Source organism: Girardinichthys multiradiatus, chromosome 12 (assembly GCF_021462225.1).
Source record: "Girardinichthys multiradiatus isolate DD_20200921_A chromosome 12, DD_fGirMul_XY1, whole genome shotgun sequence".
In the NCBI taxonomy this organism is placed as follows: domain Eukaryota; kingdom Metazoa; phylum Chordata; class Actinopteri; order Cyprinodontiformes; family Goodeidae; genus Girardinichthys; species Girardinichthys multiradiatus.
The window spans coordinates 44075560-44081715 of NC_061805.1; the positions used below are offsets into that span (position 1 = coordinate 44075560).

At 35.8% G+C, this 6156-nt stretch overlaps 1 long non-coding RNA gene across 1 annotated transcript; it reads right to left on the bottom strand.

Moving 5' to 3' along the window:
- Positions 1-449: 449 nt before the first annotated feature.
- Positions 450-3645, bottom strand: LOC124877821. The gene is made up of 2 exons (XR_007040610.1): positions 2376-3645; positions 450-1375 (listed from the first exon to the last, which is right to left on the bottom strand). It is a non-coding gene; the product is annotated as an uncharacterized LOC124877821 (long non-coding RNA).
- Positions 3646-6156: the final 2511 nt, after the last annotated feature.

Below are 6156 nucleotides of genomic sequence, written 5' to 3' on the forward strand. Positions count from 1 at the left end.
ACACTGCTATTATTTTGAGCATGCAGCACTCAATGATTCAGTTATACTGAATCAGCATCATGCATGTCATTATTTGTTGGTTTTCTATTATTCTACCACTACAGAAATGTAATTTCAATCAAAAACAGCGATCACTCTGGTTAGCGATTGATGGCTACTATTTTGCACCAATCTGTAAAGGCTCATGGCACTCTCAGTTCAAACTAGCTTCATTAATAGCCATTTATATTAAATTTACATTTACAATGGTGGGTTGAGCAGCCAAAGGCAACCACAGATGAGATCTTCATGTTATACTTCAAAACCCGTGTCTTCAGAAAACGCCACCTCGCTTTCACTTCCAAAATCCTAAAGTTCACAACCTCAATATACTTTACGCCACAATTCAAATTTTTCCTGTTAAGTAAATTTATTACATAAATAGTTTAAATAAAAACGTATCACACGTGTTTCCACTGTTAAATAAATACATATTTTATAAATATTTAAATAATTCAGGTTTCATCAAACAACTGCAAACAATTCCAGTGCATTTACAGTTTTAGCTAACAAATAATAAAAAGCATTCAAATCTGAAAAGTTTTAAACTCAATAAAAGATAATCTGCAAATGATGGCTGTCATTTCCAACATCAACATTACATTTGGTCAGAAGACACATTTTAACAACAATATGAATGAGATGAAGCTAATAGATGGCGCCGCAGATGGTCGCCTTGGCGTGTTGGTGCGCATTGTTTTTTTTGTTAAGTACTGTATTGCACCGACTACGCCAAAACAAATTCCTTGTATGTCCAAAATCGTACCTGGCAATAAAGCTTTTCTGATTCTGATATTTTTCAAGGAATAAAGTTATGTTGGCTTACTCTAATATCAGTTAAAGAATCTTGATCATTACAGACATTTGAAAAAAACAAAACATTTAAAAATCAAGAAATTGCATACTTTGTCCTCATTAGCTTCTTACCACACATTAACTTTTCCTCCTTCATTAGCTGTACTTCTTGTCCCCAGTCCCTCAGCCTGACTATAACATTCCATACATAGACTTTCTGTGCATAGGTATAGTTATGGGACAGCTGTAGTGGAGCAGTTGATGTCGGCAAAGGCGTTAATGGGTCCATGTGTTTGATAAGATATTTTACTATATCAAAAATATGGACAAGTCTTGCCTTTGGGCCAGACAAGTGATCCAAAACAGGTTGCGGATCAGGTAAAAGCTCTTTTACATATATTTCTACTTGGGAGAGATGCAACTGAAAAAGCTCATCCTTAGTGTAGATGTCTCGCAGCTTCTCGGTAATGTTGAAACCAGTTACCGCAGCACTGGGAACCTCATCTGGAACCTGAGGATTTGGGGGCTTGATACTCTTTTCCTGTGATAGAAGAAGACGAAGATTATCTTGGAAGAATTCATGGGTAATAACAGTCATTTTAAAACACACATTTTATATTTAGATAAGCAAATTACTAAACATTAGATCTAAATATTTCAAGGAATAACAGGGCAAAAGGTGCAATCCACAGGGAACTGTGAGTTTCAGAAAGACAGCTGCTCCTACATAGGATTTCTGTCAGAATGTATAGGCTGCCTAGTTCTGCAGTAGTAGATAGATGTGCTCTGCACTTTTCTGTGCATGGCACATAAAGCAAACAAAAGAAAGGGATAATTGGCTGCTCATGTTTCTTTGCAGTATAAAGAAATTAGCAAAGCATCATTTTAAAGTCCATTTTGAAGTTTATATTAATTACACAGATGTGTGCTTCCTTGTTTAGCTGTGTCTGTTGTCTTCTCAGAGACAGTCATTCTTAGCCAGTACTTCTATGGTCAGTGTTATTTCTTTTCTGGAGGGAAGAACTGTTGCTGGTGTTTGGTACTCTGCCTGTTTCACAATCCCATAGAAAGCACTCCTCGCTCAGTGCTTCTGTTTATAGCCGTTTCTCTTTCCTAGATGGAGACATTAAAATAGCTATTGCTGCCATTAACTTTGAATACTCTTTTTCTTTCCCATAGAAAGTACTCATTGCCCAGTGTTTTTTTTCCTCCTGCATGTCTTCATAACTCCCAGCCAGTTGTGGAAGATGGCTGTGCATAGTAGGCCTGGTTCTGCTGGGGTTAACTTGATAACTGTTTTTAGTGGATGTTAATCTGCATGTATAATTTGATTGTGTCAGAAAGAACTGGGACAATTTAAATTGAATTTGGACTGAATTTGATTTTTAATAATTTGATAGAAAGTTTATGTTTTTTCTTGTAAACTACTGTAAGACATTTATTTTGAATCATAGCTACAACAGAACTATGTATTAGTAAATTAAACTATAAATCAAATACAGGACATAAAAAGAGTTCCAAGGTAATTGACTTGTACTTACATATACGTCCAATAACGTATTTGTCTCATGTACCAGTAAACCTGTAAGATCTGGAATTCGATTGAAAGCAGATCTGCAATTAATTGGAGCAGGAAGTACAAGACTCCAGTGAATCCCCAGAATAATCAAGACAAGCACTGAAAAAAAATAAAAAAATAAAAATTATGTACATACAGTTGAAACATTTGTTAATTAGGGCATTTGGTGTTGTGGGTCTTAGTTGCGTAGGATAATACATGCTTATGTGATAACTTTGCTGGATTATTATAATATATTTATTCACTACTCTTAACTCGATGTTTAACAGTTCTGAAACTTCCTCTTCTTATCTTCATCTGTCAAGTGACTGCAGGTGTGAATTAGCTAAAAACTATATAATCTGGTGCAGCACATCAAATGGGGAAATTTATGTTTAAATTGAACATTATCCCCTTTTAAATAAAGTCAACGTAAAATAAATAAACTGCACATAACTTTTTTCCCCTTCAATGTGTGACATGAAATGAAACAAAATGTTTACTTTTTGTTATTTAAGATAGGAAAACCCAGATGATATGGCTTTGTAAGCTTCTTATTGACTGATTCACAACATTCGAGTCAAATTGAGATGACGAGTTGTGAATTGGTGCTATATAAATAAACTGAATTGAAATAGAGGCACACCCCTAGACCTTAAACATACAGCTTCCTTGCGTGACATCATTGAAAAATCGAGTACAAAAAGAGTTTTGCATCACTACAGGGTATAGCTGCACCCTGATGGGAGCTAAATAAAGTCAGTCCATAATGGATAATTTGAATCAACCAGGATATGATGGGGCTTTTTTTTTTTATGTAAGCTGACCTGATACAGTTCCACTAAAGTTCTGAAAGGAAGTCATGGCAATCTTACCACAAATCTTTACAATATTCTGAAATTATTTTTTTTTTGTTTGACATTAAGTGACTCATACCATCAGATAAAAAGAAACAAGTAAGAGCAGATTTGATAAAACAAGAATAAAACATTTCATAAAAGTAAAACTGAGCAAACGATGTTGTGAAGATGCTGACTGAAGCTGGTAAGAGAGTGTCATTATGTACAGTGTTTTGCCATACAAATGCACTGGTGCACTTAATGCAATAGATGGTATCATAAGGAAAGAACATTAAATGTGAAAATATTGAAGCAGCATCTCAAGACATCAGCCATAAAGTCCCAAACCATCACTGATCCACCCCCATGCTTCACTCTGGACATGCAACAGTCTGGGTGGTACGCTTCTTTGGGGCTTCACCACACTGTAACTCTCCCGGATGTGGGGAAAACAGTAAAGGTGGACTCATCAGAGAACAATACATGTTTCACATTGTCCACAGCCCAAGATTTGTGCTCTTTGCACCATTGAAACCGACATTTGGCATTGGCATGAGTAACCAAAGGTTTGGCTATAGCAGCCCGGCCGTGTATATTGACCCTGTGGAGCTCCTGACGGACAGTTCTGGTGGAAACAGGAGAGTTGAGGTGCACATTTAATTCTGCCATGATTTGGGCAGCCGTGGTTTTATGTTTTTTGGAAACAATCCGGGTTAGCACCCGAACATCCCTTTCAGACAGCTTCCTCTTGCGTCCACAGTTAATCCTGTTGGATGTGGTTCGTCCTTCTTGGTGGTATGCTGACATTACCCTGGATACTGTGGCTCTTGATACATCACAAAGACTTGCTGTCTTGGTCACAGATGCGCCAGCAAGACGTGCACCAACAATTTGTCCTCTTTTGATCTCTGGTATGTCACCCATAATGTTGTGTGCATTTCAATATTTTGAGCAAAACTGTGCTCTTACCCTGCTAATTGAACCTTCACACCCTGCTCTTACTGGTGCAATGTGCAATCAATGAAGACTGGCTACCAGGCTGGTCCAATTTAGCCATGAAACCTCCCACACTAAAATGACAGCTGTTTCAGTTTCATTGTCCAACCCCTGTATATATTTTGAACTGGCCATCACAAATCCCTAATCTCAAAACTATTGAAATATTACAACATAACATTCTGTCAGGGGAAAAGGAGCAGATATCAGCCAACCATTGTGAAACGGTTGTGGAAAGATACCCAAACCATACCATTTACAAGGCATTTCTACAAGCAATATATATATATATATATATATATATATATATGCAATACAAATAAAATTTTGAAGTTAAATTATAATAAAATAATTATCCTATTACTCTGGCTTTTAGCAAATAAGAATCTGAATAAATGACCTTCCAGTAAGAAATGTCACCAAAACGAAAAAAACAACCAAAAAGATGCTGAGTTACCAAACACATAATTAAGAAGATATCAACTACTTCAACATGTAAAAACATAAAGTATCTAAGAAAGCACAAAACCATAGAAAAGGCTAAAAAAATAGGATAAAAGAAAGGATAAAAATGTAATATGAAAAAGCATTGTCCAAAAAGATGACTGAGAAGTTACAGGGTTTGTTCCTCACCCATGTCATTAGTTTAACCGTAGAAGCTCTTAAATTTTATTATAACCTGAATTGAGGTCTTTTTTTAAAACCATATACAAGCCTGTATGTACTCCTAGTAGCCCAAAATCGCACCTGTTAAATAATTCATTAAAGACATAAAATTGAGTTATCACGCTGGGTACTACTTAGTAGAAAAGTCCTACATAGTCCTATTAGATACATTAAAATGTTTTTTTTTATTTACAGTAAAAAGTACTTACCAATGTGCATTAGACATCCATTGAACTTCGATTCCATAGTGACAGTATCAAGTGACTTCATTAACTTAAGGTGTAATTCTTCAGTGAACACACTGGCCTATATATTTATAGCCATCTACACCCACCTCCTGACACACACGCACAAAATCACTCAGTCATTCAAATTCCACAGAAAGTTTTGGACATCAATGGAATGACAGATCATATCATGTTTTACAATTTTAAAGGGACAGCAATTAACTAGCAAGTATTATTAAATTTCAGCTTTAAAGACAGTGTTTTTTCCTTTTTGATGTTTTTACGGTATAAAGGGATATAAAGGGAGCACATAACAGTTTAAGTGATTCCCAGTGTATAGTTTGTGTGCGTGAGACAATAATTTTTATTTTTTTTACTAAGAATTGCTATTTTCATGTACAAATATAACAGCTGTCCTGTACACTTTAGACTAATTCAAAATAAACAATGAAATCAACACCATTTCCATTTTAATGCACATTTCCAGAGCAAATAAGAGATTGTTTTCTTTATTTCATGTGATACTGGGTTGGTTTTTTCTTACCAGACAGCTGTGCTTTCTGATAGTGAGGTCCAGCTCCATGGTGTGCCCCAAGGACCTGTCCTGGTTCCTCTTTGTATTAGTTCACTGAAATCACCTTAAAATAAAACACTTGAACTTTTACTTTATTGCCCGTTTCATGCATACACATCTGTCTGTTCCCTAAAGCCAGTGGTGAAGCCCAATAAAGGATTTAGTTGTGAAAATGCGTTGAACATCTCAGGTGCCTTGCTTTTTATATTTACAGCCATTTCAGGAATTCCACTCATGTGAGTCTTATAATGCATCTCTAGATGCAAATATTTGCTGTAATCTTCTCTCCTTAAGAAGGATTTTATACCTCATCCCAAGTTTAGAGTTGAAGGGATGACTGACTTCAAAACTTCCTTTTAAAGGTAGGGCTCATAAAGTGTGACAAGAACTCCATTAATAAGGGTTTAATCCTCATCATATTAATTTCCTCCTATAAAAACCCTAAATGACTGTAACCTTTTT